The sequence below is a fragment of the Pseudophryne corroboree genome, chromosome 12 (genome assembly GCF_028390025.1).
Source record: "Pseudophryne corroboree isolate aPseCor3 chromosome 12, aPseCor3.hap2, whole genome shotgun sequence".
Lineage (NCBI taxonomy): Eukaryota > Metazoa > Chordata > Amphibia > Anura > Myobatrachidae > Pseudophryne > Pseudophryne corroboree.
This window is the reverse complement of record NC_086455.1, coordinates 155,231,042-155,249,762: the sequence shown is the minus strand read 5'-3', so window position 1 is coordinate 155,249,762 and position 18,721 is coordinate 155,231,042. Positions and strand designations below refer to the sequence as shown.

Sequence of the window (18,721 nt, the reverse complement as noted above, 5' to 3'; positions counted from 1 at the left end):
ATTGTGTAGAAACTGGCCATACACGTGAAAGTATGGACTGGGTGCCCCATTTTTTATGTGCCAGCAAATATTTGCAGCATGATACGTACACATCGTACTGTGCTATGAAAGTCTTCCACAAGTCCTGCACAAGAGGAGGAAAAGAAGAGCTCTCATTTGGTTAGCAGCAGGTCTATCACACCCAGTCCACAGTCTTCTTCCCTGTAATGCGGCGCGTTGGGACACTGGCGCTAACAATAGTGACTGGCTGCTGTGCGAGTCTCCGGGAGAGCCACTGCCAAAGGGAGGACAGCAGCTTAGCTGCTTCCAGGAGGAGAAGCAGGAGAAACATTACCTGCCCCTCCCCCACTCGCCGTACCTCCAACCCCATCCGCGGCATCCCCACACCCCCCTCTACCATCCACGGTAGCTTCGGACCCCCTCCCCCACATGAAGCACCCCTGCACCCGCCCCTCCCCCACCCGTGGCACTACCGCACCTGCCCCTCCCCTGCCTGCGGTGGCTTCAGACCCCCACCCGCGGCAATAGTGGGGGTCATTCCGAGTTGCTCGCTAGCTACTTTTTGCAGCGCTGCGATCAAATAGTCGCCGCCTATGGGGGAGTGTATTTTCGCTTTGCAAGTGTGCAATCGCATGTGCAGCCGAGCTCTGCAAAAACATTTTGTGCAGTTTCTGATTAGGTCTGGACTTACTCAGCCCTTGCGATCCCTTCAGCCTGTCAGGTCCCAGAATTGACGTCAGACACCCGCCCTGCAAACGCCTGGACACGCCTGCGTTTTTCCAAACACTCCCAGAAAACGGTCAGTTGCCACCCACAAACGCCCTCTTCCTGTCAATCTCCCTGCGATCGGCTGTGCGAATGGATTCTTCGTTAAATCCATCGCTCAGCAACGATCCGCTTTGTACCCGTACGACGTGCCTGCGCATTGCGGTGCATACCCATGCTCAGTAGTAACCTGATCGCTGCGCTGTGAAAAATGGCAGTGTGCGATCAGGTCGGAATGACCCCCATTGTGCTAGGACTACTACAGACCATTGATGACTTATCAATGCCAAATAATCATTGCACCCCGTGCACAGATAAGCAGCACGCTAGTAACGGTGTAGCCCTTTTGGCCTCAGATTTCTACCATAAAGCTTTGTCTAATGCTCCGGGAACTAATTTATTTACAGCAGAGTTGATAATTCTCCTTTCACTGACCCTCATCTCCTCCAGGCTGAGCACATTCCACCCTCTCCGAGTGTGTGATCTCCAGCCACACTTCCATCACCTGATGTGCTATTTTGTCTGAGCAGTTAGATTCCACAGAAAAGCTCTGTTCTGACTCACGGTTGGATCATTGGATCCTGGCCAGGTCACATCAGGAAGGTGCGAAGCTTCAGGAGAACTGGCCAACATGCTTGGTCCTCCTCTCATGTGGAAATCACAGAAATCAGTGAGATGAGTTGCGGCATTTCCAGTGTTTGTGAGATCTTTTTAATTGCCTGCTGCAATCTAGAAACAGATACTGTATGTGGGGGGTCATTCCGAGATGATCGTAGCTGTGCTATATTTAGCACAGCTGCGATCATTCACATTGACATGCGGGGGGACGCCCAGCACAGGGCTATCCCGCTCCGCATGTCAGTGCCGGCCCTCCCCCGCAGAAGTGCAAAGGCATCACACAGCGGCGATGCCTTTGCACTTCAAGAGTAGCTCCCGACTAGCGTAGCTTTAGTGCGCTGGCCGGGAGCTACTTATCGCTCCACGGCCCGCAGCGGCTGCGTGTGACATCACGCAGCCACTGTGGCCCGCCCCCCGTTCGGTCCGGCTACGCCTGCGTTGGCTGGACCGCGCCCACGAAATGGCGGCCTTACTGTAATGCTAAAAAAAAAATTGGAAAAATCTTATAATGGAAACATCCAAGTTCCCAACCATGACTGGATGACTTCCGTCTGCCAAGAGATTTTTGACACTGTTAGAATAGAAGGTGACTACTCGTCCCTGAGTAACCTGAGTGTGGTTACTCCACCACTGAGGAAGTCGGCCACTGAAAAGATAGCGGCAGCTATCAATTAACTTAATTCAATGGTGTCACAGAATGGGAGGAGAGGTGCCCCCTCTCCGAGCAGGAGCCTGGCGGCAGATGACTCTGTTGCCTCCCAGAGTTCTGCCTCTGGTTCCTTCTCACTTTCAGTAACCACCTATTACTGACCCTTCCCACAGTGTAGTGGTCGGGAGTCATACACTGGCACCTGGAACAACTTCTCCCAGACTCCTACCACCAGGACTTAGGAGCACCTTCTTATAGGACTTTGCAGTCACGCTTGCTGCACCACCTCTTGGCTAGTTTTGGCTAATTCCTACTGGTCCCTCACTATGGACTAGTGTACACTGAGTAGCTGGTAGAGGGTTTCAGCTTGGAGACACTGGGCTTATTCCAGAACAGCTGGAGAATTAACGAGCATTTGGCGCTCCTCTGGTAGTCACAGGTTGCAGATGCCGGAGTCTCAAGGCAAGTTGTTTATTGCTCATACAGTATGTCTTCAAAAAAGACAAGTACATTGCTAAATGTGTTTTGGGCAAATCAGAGCATGCAAGAAGTTCACAGAAGTACAATCCTATCTGGGTGGTCAGAGTATACGCTCTCAGGGCCACATCAGCCCTTTATATAGTAAGAGGAGACATAAGTGTACCGGGCCCTAAGATTTCTATGTTTGGCCCTGATCATGAGGACAGTAAAACACTGGATGAGTGACAGGCCTGGATGAGTGACAGGAGACTACAGTATATTGGGCAGTACAGTATTTAGGGTGCAATAGCCGGGGTGACACCGTCTGTACAAGTTGCAACATAATATACTTGTCTGTCCTCTTAAAAAAAAATAAGATTTTACTTACCGATAAATCTATTTCTCGTAGTCCGTAGTGGATGCTGGGACTCCGTAAGGACCATGGGGAATAGCGGCTCCGCAGGAGACAGGGCACAATAATAAAAGCTTAAGGATCAGGTGGTGTGCACTGGCTCCTCCCCCCATGACCCTCCTCCAAGCCTCAGTTAGGATACTGTGCCCGGACGAGCGTACATAATAAGGAAGGATATTGAATCCCGGGTAAGACTCATACCAGCCACACCAATCACACCGTACAACTCGTGATCTGAACCCAGTTAACAGTATGATAAACGCAAAGGAGCCTCTGAAAAGATGGCTCACAACAATAATAACCCGAATTTTTGTAACAATAACTATATACAAGTATTGCAGACAATCCGCACTAGGGATGGGCGCCCAGCATCCACTACGGACTACGAGAAATAGATTTATCGGTAAGTAAAATCTTATTTTCTCTGACGTCCTAGTGGATGCTGGGACTCCGTAAGGACCATGGGGATTATACCAAAGCTCCCAAACGGGCGGGAGAGTGCGGATGACTCTGCAGCACCGAATGAGAGAACTCCAGGTCCTCCTCAGCCAGGGTATCAAATTTGTAGAATTTAGCAAACGTGTTTGCCCCTGACCAAGTAGCTGCTCGGCAAAGTTGTAAAGCCGAGACCCCTCGGGCAGCCGCCCAAGATGAGCCCACTTTCCTTGTGGAATGGGCTTTTACTGATTTTGGCTGTGGCAATCCTGCCACAGAATGTGCAAGCTGAATTGTACTACAAATCCAACGAGCAATAGTCTGCTTAGAAGCAGGAGCACCCAGCTTGTTGGGTGCATACAGGATAAACAGCGAGTCAGATTTTCTGACTCCAGCCGTCCTGGAAACATATATTTTCAAGGCCCTGACAACGTCAAGCAACTTAGAATCCTCTAAGTCCCTAGTAGCCGCAGGTACCACAATAGGTTGGTTCATGTGAAATGCAGAAACCACCTTAGGTAGAAATTGAGGACGAGTCCTCAATTCTGCCCTGTCAGAATGAAAAATTAAGTAAGGGCTTTTATATGATAAAGCCGCCAATTCTGACACACGCCTGGCTGAAGCCAAGGCTAACAGCATCGACACCTTCCATGTGAGATATTTTAAGTCCACAGTGGAAAGTGGTTCAAACCAATGTGACCCTAGAAAACTCAACACAACATTGAGATCCCAAGGTGCCACTGGAGGCACAAAAGGAGGCTGTATGTGCAGCACCCCTTTTACAAATGTCTGAACTTCAGGTACTGAAGCCAGTTCTTTCTGGAAGAAAATCGACAGGGACGAAATTTGAACCTTAATGGATCCTAATTTTAGGCCCATAGACAGTCCTGTTTGCAGGAAATGAAGGAAACGACCCAGTTGAAATTCCTCTGTAGGGGCCTTCTTGGCCTCACACCACGCAACATATTTACGCCAAATGTGGTGATAATGTTTTGCGGTTACGTCCTTCCTGGCTTTGACCAGAGTAGGGATGACTTCTTCTGGAATGCCTTTTTCCTTCAGGATCCGGCGTTCAACCGCCATGCCGTCAAACGCAGCCGCGGTAAGTCTTGGAACAGACAAGGCCCCTGCAGTAGCAGGTCCTTTCTTAGAGGTAGAGGCCACGGTTCGTCCGTGAGCATCTCTTGAAGTTCCGGGTACCAAGTCCTTCTTGGCCAATCCGGAACCACGAGTATAGTTCTTACTCCTCTCCTTCTTATGATTCTCAGTACTTTTGGTATGAGAGGCAGAGGAGGGAACACATACACTGACTGGTACACCCACGGCGTTACCAGAGCGTCCACCGCTATTGCCTGAGGGTCCCTTGACCTGGCGCAATATCTGTCCAGTTTTTTGTTTAGACGTGACGCCATCATGTCCACCTTTGGTTTTTCCCAACGGTTTACAATCAGGTGGAAGACTTCTGGGTGAAGTCCCCACTCTCCCGGGTGAAGGTCGTGTCTGCTGAGGAAGTCTGCTTCCCAGTTGTCCACTCCCGGAATGAACACTGCTGACAGTGCTATCACATGATTTTCCGCCCAGCGAAGAATCCTTGCAGCTTCTGCCATTGCCCTCCTGCTTCTCGTGCCGCCCTGTCTGTTTACGTGGGCGACTGACGTGATGTTGTCCGATTGGATCAACACCGCCTGACCCTGAAGCAGAGGTTTTGCTTGACTTAGGGCATTGTAAATGGCCCTTAGTTCCAGAATGTTTATATGAAGAGATGTTTCCATGCTTGACCACAAGCCCTGGAAATTCCTTCCCTGTGTGACTGCTCCCCAGCCTCTCAGGCTGGCATCCGTGGTTACCAGGATCCAATCCTGAATGCCAAATCTGCGGCCCTCTAGTAGATGAGCACTCTGCAGCCACCACAGGAGAGACACCCTTGTCCTTGGCGACAGGGTTATCCGCTGATGCATCTGAAGATGCGATCCGGACCATTTGTCCAGTAGATCCCACTGAAACGTTCTTGCATGGAATCTTCCGAATGGAATCGCTTCGTAAGAAGCCACCATTTTTCCCAGGACCCTCGTGCACTGATGCACTGAGACCTGGCCCGGTTTTAGGAGGTTCCTGACTAGCTTGGATAACTCCCTGGCCTTCTCCTCCGGGAGAAACACCTTCTTCTGGACTGTGTCCAGAATCATTCCTAGGAACAGTAGACGTGTCGTTGGAATCAGCTGCGATTTTGGAATATTTAGAATCCACCCGTGCTGACGTAACACTACCTGAGATAGTGCCACTCCGACTTCTAACTGTTCCCTGGACCTTGCCCTTATCAGGAGATCGTCCAAGTAAGGGATAATTAAGATGCCTTTTCTTCGTAGAAGAATCATCATTTCGGCCATTACCTTGGTAAAGACCCGAGGTGCCGTGGACAATCCAAACGGCAGCGTCTGAAACTGATAATGACAGTTTTGTACTACAAACCTGAGGTACCCTTGGTGAGAAGGGTATATTGGGACGTGGAGATAAGCATCTTTGATGTCCAGAGACACCATATAGTCCCCTTCTTCCAGGTTCGCTATCACTGCTCTGAGTGACTCCATCTTGAATTTGAACCTTTTTATGTAAGTGTTCAAGGATTTCAGATTTAAAATTGGTCTCACCGAGCCGTCCGGCTTCGGTACCACAAACAGCGTGGAATAATACCCCTTTCCCTGTTGTAGGAGGGGTACCTTGATTATCACCTGCTGGGAATACAGCTTGTGAATGGCTTCCAAAACTGCCTCCCTGTCAGAGGGAGACTTTGGTAAAGCAGACTTCAGGAACCGACGAGGGGGAAACGCCTCGAATTCCAGTTTGTACCCCTGCGATACTACCTGTAGAATCCAGGGATCCACTTGCGAGTGAGCCCACTGCGCGTTGAAATTCTTGAGACGGGCCCCCACCATGTCTGAGTCTGCTTGTAAAGCCCCAGCGTCACGCTGAAGACTTGGCAGAAGCAGGGGAGGGCTTCTGCTCCTGGGAAGCGGCTGCATGGTGCAGTCTTTTTCCTCTTCCTCTGCCCCGGGGCAGAAAAGAGTGGCCTTTTGCTCGCTTGTACTTATGGGAACGAAAGGACTGAGTTTGAAAAGACGGTGTCTTTTTCTGCTGATGTGAAGTGACCTGGGGTAAAAAGGTGGATTTTCCAGCCGTTGCCGTGGCCACCAGGTCCGATAGACCAGCCCCAAATAACTCCTCCCCTTTATACGGCAATACTTCCATGTGCCGTTTGGAATCCGCATCCCCTGACCACTGTCGCGTCCATAATGCTCTTCTGGCAGAGATGGACATAGCACTTACTCTTGATGCCAGGGTGCAAATATCCCTCTGTGCATCACGCATATATAGCAATGCATCCTTTAAATGTTCTATAGTTAACAAAATATTGTCCCTATCCAGGGTATCAATATTCTCAGTCAGGGAATCCGACCATGCGACTCCAGCACTGCACATCCAGGCTGAGGCGATTGCTGGTCGCAGTATAACACCAGTATGTGTGTATATACTTTTTAGGATATTTTCCAGCCTTCTATCAGCTGGTTCTTTGAGGGTGGCCGTATCAGGAGACGGTAACGCTACTTGTTTTGATAAACGTGTGAGCGCCTTATCTACCCTAGGGGGTGTTTCCCAACGCGCCCTAACCTCTGGCGGGAAAGGATATAGTGCTAATAATTTATTAGAAATTAGCAGTTTTTTATCGGGGGAAACCCACGCTTTATCACACACCTCATTTAATTCATCTGACTCAGGAAAAACTATTGGTAGTTTTTTCACACCCCACATAATACCCTTTTTTGTGGTATTTGTAGTGTCAGAAATGTTCAATGCCTCCTTCATTGCCGTGATCATGTAACGTGTGGCCCTACTGGACATTACGTTTGTCTCGTCACCGTCGACACTAGACTCAGTATCTGTGTCTGGGTCTGTGTCGACCCACTGAGGTAACGGGCGTTTTAGGGCCCCTGACGGTGTCTGAGACACCTGGACAGGCACTAATTGATTTGCCGGCTGTCTCATGTCGTCAACAGTTTTTTGCAAAGTGCTGACATTATCACTTAATTGTTTCAATACAATCATCCAGTCAGGTGTCGACTCCCTAGGGGGTGACATCACTAACACAGGCAACTGCTCCGCCTCCACATCATTTTCCTCCTCATACATGTCGACACACGCGTACCGACACACAGCACACACACCGGGAATGCTCTGATAGAGGACAGGACCCCACTTAGCCCTTTGGAGAGACAGAGGGAGAGTCTGCCAGCACACACCCAGCGCTATATATATATACAGGGATAACCTTATATAAGTGTTACTCCCTTATAGCTGCTGTTTATATCGTTATTTGCTGCCAAAAGTGCCCCCCCTTCTCTTTTTTACCCTGATTCTGAAGCAGGACTGCAGGGGAGAGTCAGGGAGCCGTCCTTCCAGCGGAGCTGTGAGGGAAAATGGCGCTTGTGTGCTGAGGAGATAGGCTCCGCCCCTTCACGACGTCCTTATCTCCCGCTTTTTTGTGTAAAAATGGCAGGGGTTAAAATACATCCATATAGCCCAGGAGCTATATGTGATGTATTCTTTTTGCCACCTAAGGTATATTCTGTTATATTGCGTCTCAGGGCGCTCCCCCCCCAGCGCCCTGCACCCTCAGTGACCGGAGTGTGAAGTGTGCTGAGAGCAATGGCGCACAGCTGCGGTGCTGTGCGCTACCTTAGTCTGAAGACAGGATGTCTTCTGCCGCCGATTTCACCGGACCTCTTCGTCTTTTCTGGCTCTGTAAGGGGGACGGCGGCGCGGCTCCGGTGACCCATCCAGGCTGTACCTGTGATCGTCCCTCTGGAGCTAATGTCCAGTAGCCTAAGAAGCCCAATCCACTCTGCACGCAGGTGAGTTCGCTTCTTCTCCCCTTAGTCCCACGATGCAGTGAGCCTGTTGCCAGCAGGACTCACTGAAAATAAAAAACCTAAACTAAACTTTTATTCTAAGCAGCTCAGGAGAGCCACCTAGATTGCACCCTTCTCGGCCGGGCACAAAAATCTAACTGAGGCTTGGAGGAGGGTCATGGGGGGAGGAGCCAGTGCACACCACCTGATCCTTAAGCTTTTATTATTGTGCCCTGTCTCCTGCGGAGCCGCTATTCCCCATGGTCCTTACGGAGTCCCAGCATCCACTAGGACGTCAGAGAAATAATGTTTTGTTGTGAAATCTTATGCGGGAAACACAGACCCATAACGTGACACAGGAACGAGATACATAGGGACGCAACAGACACTCAATAATAGACTTGTCAACAGAGAGACTTATATAGGAGGCCTTGTGGGGTTAACCACATAATAAAGGCGTACATCCAGTATGACGCTGTTAGGTTTTAATGTGTGTATCTTGTGACGGGGCCCTGTAACACATAACCCACCACTATAACCACTGTGTGACACATCCTGGTAAACACAACAGCAATGAAAGTCTCTAAAGTTTTCACTTTTCCTTTCTTTTTCTTCTCTTCACGTTTTTTCCAGTCAACAACTGGTCTTTATTCTCTGTATTTATTAGATTACAGTAAGGAGCGCAGCCTGTAACCCGGCGCAGCTCCCCCTCTGATCTGTCACGTTGTGCGTCTCTCGCGTCTCTCCGTCATCTTTCAGAGCTGAGAGAAGGGGAGTCAGGACCAGGAAGTTTCTCCTCTGGAAATCAGGGTGTTACAGAACGTCTGCTCGCCTGACGGGAGAAGAGAAAAATGGAATTCTGAAAACTTGGCTTCCTCCCAAGAGCCGCGCGGCCTGGATTTAGCCTCCCTCAGAACAGGCCGGCGCTGCAGGCTGCCAGGATGAGATCACAATGTGACATTCCTTTTGTTTAACATTATTGTGTTTTTAAGGCTGCTAGAAGCCCTTTCTCCAGAAAAGCTGTAAAGAGGTGCCAGGGTTAATATAGGGCAGTAAATGAAAGATACATCGGCTGGTATTTGATCTCTGGCACCTCATTTTATTAACAGCCATTCCTTATGACTTCCAGCTCTGCAGATAGAATACGAACGTGATCATATAATACCATGTGCGGAACCAGCCAACCATAATAGTCTGTTCAGTGGGGGGATAATCGTAAGGCGGCTGATGCTAAGACCTATATTAAAGTTATTACCGCTCCGCCGACATTACAGATTTATAGGTAACACCGGTAGTACACTGCTATTTAATTAGGGGTCATGATGTGGAGAGTTGGGGTTCTTTGCTCAGTTCTATTTCAGATGGCTGCCGTATTCACCATATTATAAACCCTAGCGTACATAAATGATGCATTTCTGCAATGTAATCTGCTCTGTGGCATGCTGCATTCCAGCATGCCACGGAGCATTGGCCCCCTAGGCGGTACCACCGCATACTCGGATTGTGGTGTCACCCCTTCTGAGAGGGTGTACCCATTCCCTGCTCTTACATCTTACAGCAGCGGACAGGAAGGTGAGTGTCAGATGTGTCTCAGACTGCACAAACCAGTGACAGGGTGGCCATGTGACGAATGTCAGGGTTAAATTTATATGGAAGCAATCCCATGGATTATAGATGAGATTGAGTACAATACCTGAATTTTGGATTGGTCTAGTCTAGATCCCCGGCAGGAGACAAATCAGGAAGGACCCGCTTGCACCATAGTTAGGGCCAGGGTTACATTACGTCATTACGTTACGTTACGTCATGCTTTCCTATTCTCTCGCAAGTTGCAGGAGATTCCAGGTTTTTCGGGTAGTCCCTTGCACCCACGGAAATGGTCGAATCTCCCACATCCCACCCATTCCTAGTGTAGCATGCAGGAAGTTGAAGTTGCACAGTGAATTGCGAATTAGCATCATTTAGCCCTGCACCCCTTCCCACTGCCCCCGAATCGTGACACTTTGGGCCGAGGCCTAGTGACATGACAGCCAGGTTCCACTGCCCGGACTGGCGAGCAGCGTTTCCTCTACAGGCTTCTCCCAGAGAGGAAACTTCAGTAGTAGATAAGTACAGTATGGGTTCTCTGCATCATCTGCATCCCCTGGGGGTAAATTTACTAAGATGGGAGTTCTATTTAAGATGGGATGTTGCCCAAAGCAACCAATCAGATTCTACTTCTCATTTATCTAGCACCTTCTAGAACATAATACCTGGAATCTGATTGGATGCTATGGGCAATATCCTATATTAAATAGAACTCCCATCTTAGTAAATTTACCCCCTGGTTGGATGACCCGGGTCAGACTGGTCACACTGCCCCGTTATACGGGTTATTCAAGTTGGATTCCTGGATCACTCGAATGTTGTTGTTGTTTTTTTTTTTTTGTTTGGCTGCATACAGGGATATATTCTGTAGACATCTACACCCTGATAGCTACGTAGTGATATATTCTGCAGATTATCACATTACTGGCCTCCTTAGTGATCTGCAGAACATTGCTCTGTCCCGTCTAACCCCTGACCGCTACATAGTGATATACTGCAGATCATTTCATTACTGACCTCGCTAGTAATCTGCAGAACATTGCTCTGTCCTGTCTAACCCGACAGATACAGTACATAATATAGTAATATATTCTGCAGATTATCACATTACTGACCTCCTTAGTGATCTGCAGAACATTGCTTTGTCCCATCTACCCCATGACTGCTACATACAGTAGTGATATATTCTGCAGATTATTACTACATTACTGACCTCTCTAGTGATCTGTAAAACATTGCTCTATCCCATCTACCCCCTAAAAGCAATGTAATGATGTAGTCTGCAGATTATTACATTTAATGTCTCTAGACACCTGCAGAACATTGCTCCATCCTATCTACCCCCTGACAGATACATAGTGATATAATGCAGATCAGGGCCGAAACTAGGAGTTCTGGCACCCGGGGCGAGCCATTAACTTAGAACCCCCCTCCCCCCCCCCCCCCCGCATTCAAGTGTGTGTGTGTGTGTGTGTGTGTGTGTGTGTGTGTGTGTATATATATAGTAGCAAAAGGTGCGGCACTGAAGGTGCGGCATTTGAAACGCAGGACCGTGTGTGTCTCTTAATTACAGAGAATCAGCTTCAGTGCCGCACCTTTTGCTTCTGTATCTACTTACACCTGTGAGGGCACCAGCGAAGTAATTCATACTGCACTGGGAGTGCAGTATGAATTACGGTTACACAATGTGTATATTCTATCTATCTATATATATATATATATATATATATATATATATAATCTCAACTTCATAAGGGCAAAGGGTATAGCTAGGCATTTTTATTAGAGATGAGCGCCTGAAATTTTTCGGGTTTTGTGTTTTGGTTTTGGGTTCGGTTCCGCGGCCGTGTTTTGGGTTCGAACGCGTTTTGGCAAAACCTCACCGAATTTTTTTTGTCGGATTCGGGTGTGTTTTGGATTCGGGTGTTTTTTTCCAAAAACACTAAAAAACAGCTTAAATCATAGAATTTGGGGGTCATTTTGATCCCAAAGTATTATTAACCTCAAAAACCATAATTTACACTCATTTTCAGTCTATTCTGAATACCTCACACCTCACAATATTATTTTTAGTCCTAAAATTTGCACCGAGGTCGCTGTGTGAGTAAGATAAGCGACCCTAGTGGCCGACACAAACACCGGGCCCATCTAGGAGTGGCACTGCAGTGTCACGCAGGATGTCCCTTCCAAAAAACCCTCCCCAAACAGCACATGACGCAAAGAAAAAAAGAGGCGCAATGAGGTAGCTGACTGTGTGAGTAAGATTAGCGACCCTAGTGGCCGACACAAACACCGGGCCCATCTAGGAGTGGCACTGCAGTGTCACGCAGGATGTCCCTTCCAAAAAACCCTCCCCAAACAGCACATGACGCAAAGAAAAAAAGAGGCGCAATGAGGTAGCTGTGTGAGTAAGATTAGCGACCCTAGTGGCCGACACAAACACCGGGCATTTCATCGTCTCGGCCATGACTAGTGGCAGCAGCTTCAGCACGAGGTGGAAGTGGATCTTGATCTTTCCCTAATTTTGGAACCTCAACATTTTTGTTCTCCATATTTTAATAGGCACAACTAAAAGGCACCTCAGGTAAACAATGGAGATGGATGGATTGGATACTAGTATACAATTATGGACGGGCTGCCGAGTGCCGACACAGAGGTAGCCACAGCCGTGAACTACCGCACTGTACTGTGTCTGCTGCTAATATATAGACTGGTTGATAAAGAGATAGTATACTCGTAACTAGTATGTATGTATAAAGAAAGAAAAAAAAACCACGGTTAGGTGGTATATACAATTATGGACGGGCTGCCGAGTGCCGACACAGAGGTAGCCACAGCCGTGAACTACCGCACTGTACTGTGTCTGCTGCTAATATATAGACTGGTTGATAAAGAGATAGTATACTCGTAACTAGTATGTATGTATAAAGAAAGAAAAAAAAACCACGGTTAGGTGGTATATACAATTATGGACGGGCTGCCGAGTGCCGACACAGAGGTAGCCACAGCCGTGAACTACCGCACTGTACTGTGTCTGCTGCTAATATATAGACTGGTTGATAAAGAGATAGTATACTCGTAACTAGTATGTATGTATAAAGAAAGAAAAAAAAACCACGGTTAGGTGGTATATACAATTATGGACGGGCTGCCGAGTGCCGACACAGAGGTAGCCACAGCCGTGAACTACCGCACTGTACTGTGTCTGCTGCTAATATATAGACTGGTTGATAAAGAGATAGTATACTCGTAACTAGTATGTATGTATAAAGAAAGAAAAAAAAACCACGGTTAGGTGGTATATACAATTATGGACGGGCTGCCGAGTGCCGACACAGAGGTAGCCACAGCCGTGAACTACCGCACTGTACTGTGTCTGCTGCTAATATATAGACTGGTTGATAAAGAGATAGTATACTCGTAACTAGTATGTATGTATAAAGAAAGAAAAAAAAACCACGGTTAGGTCACTGGTATATACAATTATGGACGGGCTGCCGAGTGCCGACACAGAGGTAGCCACAGCCGTGAACTACCGCACTGTACTGTGTCTGCTGCTAATATATAGACTGGTTGATAAAGAGATAGTATACTCGTAACTAGTATGTATGTATAAAGAAAGAAAAAAAAACCACGGTTAGGTCACTGGTATATACAATTATGGACGGGCTGCCGAGTGCCGACACAGAGGTAGCCACAGCCGTGAACTACCGCACTGTACTGTGTCTGCTGCTAATATATAGACTGGTTGATAAAGAGATAGTATACTCGTAACTAGTATGTATGTATAAAGAAAGAAAAAAAAACCACGGTTAGGTGGTATATACAATTATGGACGGGCTGCCGAGTGCCGACACAGAGGTAGCCACAGCCGTGAACTACCGCACTGTACTGTGTCTGCTGCTAATATATAGACTGGTTGATAAAGAGATAGTATACTCGTAACTAGTATGTATGTATAAAGAAAGAAAAAAAAACCACGGTTAGGTGGTATATACAATTATGGACGGGCTGCCGAGTGCCGACACAGAGGTAGCCACAGCCGTGAACTACCGCACTGTACTGTGTCTGCTGCTAATATATAGACTGGTTGATAAAGAGATAGTATACTCGTAACTAGTATGTATGTATAAAGAAAGAAAAAAAAAACACGGTTAGGTGGTATATACAATTATGGACGGGCTGCCGAGTGCCGACACAGAGGTAGCCACAGCCGTGAACTACCGCACTGTACTGTGTCTGCTGCTAATATATAGACTGGTTGATAAAGAGATAGTATACTCGTAACTAGTATGTATGTATAAAGAAAGAAAAAAAAACCACGGTTAGGTCACTGGTATATACAATTATGGACGGGCTGCCGAGTGCCGACACAGAGGTAGCCACAGCCGTGAACTACCGCACTGTACTGTGTCTGCTGCTAATATAGACTGGTTGATAAAGAGATAGTATACTACTAATATTATATACTGGTGGTCAGGTCACTGGTCACTAGTCACACTGGCAGTGGCACTCCTGCAGCAAAAGTGTGCACTGTTTAATTTTAATATAATATTATGTACTCCTGGCTCCTGCTATAACCTATAACTGGCACTGCAGTAGTGCTCCCCAGTCTCCCCCACAATTATAAGCTGTGTGAGCTGAGCAGTCAGACAGATATATAATATATATAGATGATGCAGCACACTGGCCTGAGCCTGAGCAGTGCACACAGATATGGTATATGACTGAGTCACTGTGTGCTGTGTATCGCTTTTTTCAGGCAGAGAACGGATTATAAATAAAAGTGGTGGTCACTGGTCACTATCAGCAAAACTCTGCACTGTACACTACTGAGTACTCCTAATGCTCCCCAAAATTAGTAAATCAAGTGTCTAAACGGAGAGGACGCCAGCCACGTCCTCTCCCTATCAATCTCAATGCACGTGTGAAAATGGCGGCGACGCGCGGCTCCTTATATAGAATCCGAGTCTCGCGATAGAATCCGAGCCTCGCGAGAATCCGACAGCGTCATGATGACGTTCGGGCGCGCTCGGGTTAACCGAGCAAGGCGGGAAGATCCGAGTCGCTCGGACCCGTGAAAAAAACCATGAAGTTCTGGCGGGTTCGGATTCAGAGAAACCGAACCCGCTCATCTCTAATTTTTATACTTTTTATTTTGGGCTACGGATGAAGGAGGAAAGGAAAATAATAACCCATATATTAATACATACATAAAATCACACACCAATACAAAATACATACTGTCACGCACACATACATTCACTCACATACATACATACATATATATAATCACACACCTGTACACACATGTATACTGACACATATGTATACAGTGACACACAAGCACACATACAGATGGGATGTAGTTATGTGACTGCCGGTCACAATACTTCCCCCTATATCCCGCCCCCTCACAATCCCGACGGTCGTCATGCCGACCAACAGGGACCACTCCCACCCCAGCGTGGCGAGCGCAGCGAGCCCGCAAAGGGGCTTGCTGTGCTCGCCACCCCCCCCCCCCGACGGCATTCCGCTCCCGGGATACCAGCGTCGGTATGCCCGGTCACGCATACCACACCCATACATATGTAGTCACACACAATCACACACATGCACACATTCATACACACATATAGCAGTCACAGAAACATACAGTGCCCCTTCCCTGAGTACTCACTGTTTAGGCTGTGCTGCTCTTCCTCTCCTCTTTCCCATGTTGCTGGCTGGCATGGCACTGTGTGTACAGTGCCGTTTAGCCCCGCCCCCTTTTCGGAATTTCATGTTCACTGCAGCAGTGGCTGCAATGATTAAAGGCACTAACAGTGGGGTTAGGGGGAGGGGGGAGTAATTTCTCCCCTGTGCCCCCTCTTAATGCGGCTCTGCACGCTGCAGAGATGAAACTGAAAGTAAAGTACAGCTCCCGGCAGCAAGTGCTGCTGGGAGATGTAGTTTAATTTCAGTGTCTTCTCTGCGATGCGGTGCGTGTGCCTGCTGGCTAGACGGCCGGGAGCTTGCAAAGTCTGGAGCTCAAGCTGCCCGGCTCTATGCTATCGCTGCCGCATAGGGAGGGGGCGTTAGAAGGGAATTAAAGTGACAGTCTCGGCGCCCTCTCCAGTCTGGCGCCCAGGTCACATGCCCCCCTAGCCCCCCCTTAGTTTCGGCTCTGATGCAGATTATTTCATTTCTGACCTCTCTAGTAATCTGCAGAACAGTGCACTGTAGTATTTAAACCCCCCTAACAGATACAGGGTGGGATGTACTAAGGGAAAAATGCGGTAAAACCCCCGTTTTCAGGAATTTTACAGCATTTTCAAATGTACTAAGACTCGGCCGCCGGGTTTTCATCTCCCAGAGTATTGCCATCCTTGGATAGCGATAACCTATAGAAGCCTATGTGCTTATTATCGCCGGCCGCTGCAACCCGCCGCCTCCTGCCGCAGATACCTACCACCCTCCACCCCGGCATACCTTCTTCCAGGCAGCCTGGACCCGGAAGTTAATCTCCTCCTTCCCGTAGCAACGCAGCTGGAGGTCCTTCCAGCTGCAGGGGGGGAGGAGGAGGTGCGGGGGACAGCCTACTGCTTTGTTCCCAGCAGCTGAGGAGAAGGCGAGCCCAGGGAGGTGACAGAGAACCCCACAGACCACCTCACCGGTACCGCGGGGGGCCTTCGTCATCGCATTGCGAGGGGCGGCGTTGTATGTTAATACATCCCACCCACAGACTGATACTGTATATTCTACAGACAATTACAATACTGACTTCTTTAGAGATCTGCAGAACATTGCTCTGTCCCATCACCCCCCCGACAGATACATAGTGATATGTTGTGCACATTATTTAATACTTAAATACTCAAACTTAATTCCTGTGGACGCCTTTGTCACTGAATCTCGGCGGTTGTCAAGGGAACTCCATATCGGCAAATAATTCCTTGCCATTTCCGTACACCCGCTCTTGCACTTCCACGGTGCAGACACCGCTAATCCCGCCGGTATTCACGGTAAAGTGATCACTTGTTCTCTAAGCTTTAGCTACATATCTAGATCCTTTCAAGTGGACTCTTCAGATAAGACAGGAATGATCAGACTGTGGAGGAGATTGTCCCGGAAGCCTGTATTCCCCTATTACACATCAGCCAGGAGCCCTGTCAGCCGCCCTGTCCTCTCCGCCTGCCAGTCCCCACCTGGATTACAGGACTATTTATATGTAAATAAATTGTTTTCCTTCCTTAACTGAATCACGGCCAGATTCCCGCTCTCCTGGTAGAACCCAGAAGACGATTAATGATTTTCTCTCCTGACTGAACACTAGCAGTTTCTCTATGGAGTTACTGTAGATAAAAGCTTTAATATGGAACGCTATTTAATTTTTAAAGGACTCAAGTGTGGGAAACGACATCATCCCATAAGGAATATTTAGTAAATATGAGGGTAAATTCTTATAACAATTTCTTCATCTTTATGTAGTAACATTAACATGGCAGTAGTCGTTACAGTAACAAATCGCTAGTGTGCTACTGTATCTGTAGTTGGTGACTAGTGGCATATTCCGGGTGAAGTTTTGGAGCAGATGGTGGACTGGCACCACTGCAGATGACAGGAATGGGGGCTTTGTGTGATCCACAAATCTCTATGAAATGTCTATTCCTGTGTTACCTGAGGAACGTTGGTTTCTGTGCCAGTGTAATGAGCTGTTGAAGTAATTGAAGTCAGGAATTATTTTTATCCCCACACGTTCCCTGCCTCATAGTGTGAATATCTGTCCGTAACATTCCATTTTTTCACTGTTCTGTACTTGCTATTTGATGAGGATCACAGGCTGGTGCAGTGTGGTGAGGGTCACAGGCTGGTGCAGTGTGGTGAGGGTCACAGGCTGGTGCAGTGTGGCGAGGGTCACAGGCTGGCACAGTGTGGCGAGGGTTACAGGCTGGTGCAGTGTGTGAGGGTCACAGGCTGACACACTGTGGTGAGGGTCACAGGCTGGCACAGTGTGGTGAGGGTCACAGGCTGGTGCAGTGTGGTGAGGGTCACAGGCTGGTGCAGTGTGGTGAGGGTCACAGGCCGGTGCAGTGTGGTGAGGGTCACAGGCTGGCACAGTGTGGTGAGGGTCACAGGCTGGTGCAGTGTGGTGAGGGTCACAGGCTGGTGCAGTGTGGTGAGGGTCACAGGCCGGTGCAGTGTGTGATGGTCACAGGCTGGTGCAGTGTGGTGAGGGTCACAGGCTGGTGCAGTGTGGTGAGGGTCACAGGCTGGTGCAGTGTGGTGAGGGTCACAGGCTGGTGCAGTGTGGTGAGGGTCACAGGCTGGTGCAGTGTGGTGATGGTCACAGGCTGGTGCAGTGTATGAGGGTCACAGGCTGGTGCAGTGTGGTGAGGGTCACAGGCCGGTGCAGTGTGTGAGGGTCACAGGCTGGTGCAGTGTGGTGAGGGTCACAGGCTGGTGCAGTGTGGTGAGGGTCACAGGCCGGTGCAGTGTGTGAGGGTCACAGGCTGGTGCAGTGTGGTGAGGGTCACAGGCTGGTGCAGTGTGTGATGGTCACAGGCTGGTGCAGTGTATGAGGGTCACAGGCTGGCGCAGTGTGGTGAGGGTCACAGGCTGGTGCAGTGTGTGAGGTCACAGGCTGGCACAGTGTGGTGAGGGTCACAGGCTGGCACAGTGTGGTGAGGGTCACAGGCTGGCGCAGTGTGGTGAGGGTCACAGGCTGGCGCAGTGTGGTGAGGGTCACAGGCTGGCGCAGTGTGGTGAGGGTCACAGGCTGGCGCAGTGTGGTGAGGGTCACAGGCTGGTGCAGTGTGGCGAGTGTCACAGGCTGGTGCAGTGTGGCGACGGTCACAGGCTGGTGCAGTGTGGTGAGGGTCACAGGCTGCTGCAGTGTGGCGAGGGTCACAG

The 18,721-nt window shown here is 48.8% G+C and overlaps 1 long non-coding RNA gene across 1 annotated transcript in view; it reads right to left on the bottom strand.

Moving 5' to 3' along the window:
- LOC134980543 (uncharacterized) overlaps positions 1 to 15,824 on the bottom strand; it is an 87,520-nt gene extending 71,696 nt beyond the window's left edge. The window contains exon 1 of the long non-coding RNA XR_010190427.1: positions 15,510 to 15,824. This is a non-coding gene — a long non-coding RNA (uncharacterized LOC134980543). The remainder of the gene's footprint in view (positions 1 to 15,509) is intronic.
- Positions 15,825 to 18,721: the final 2,897 nt, after the last annotated feature.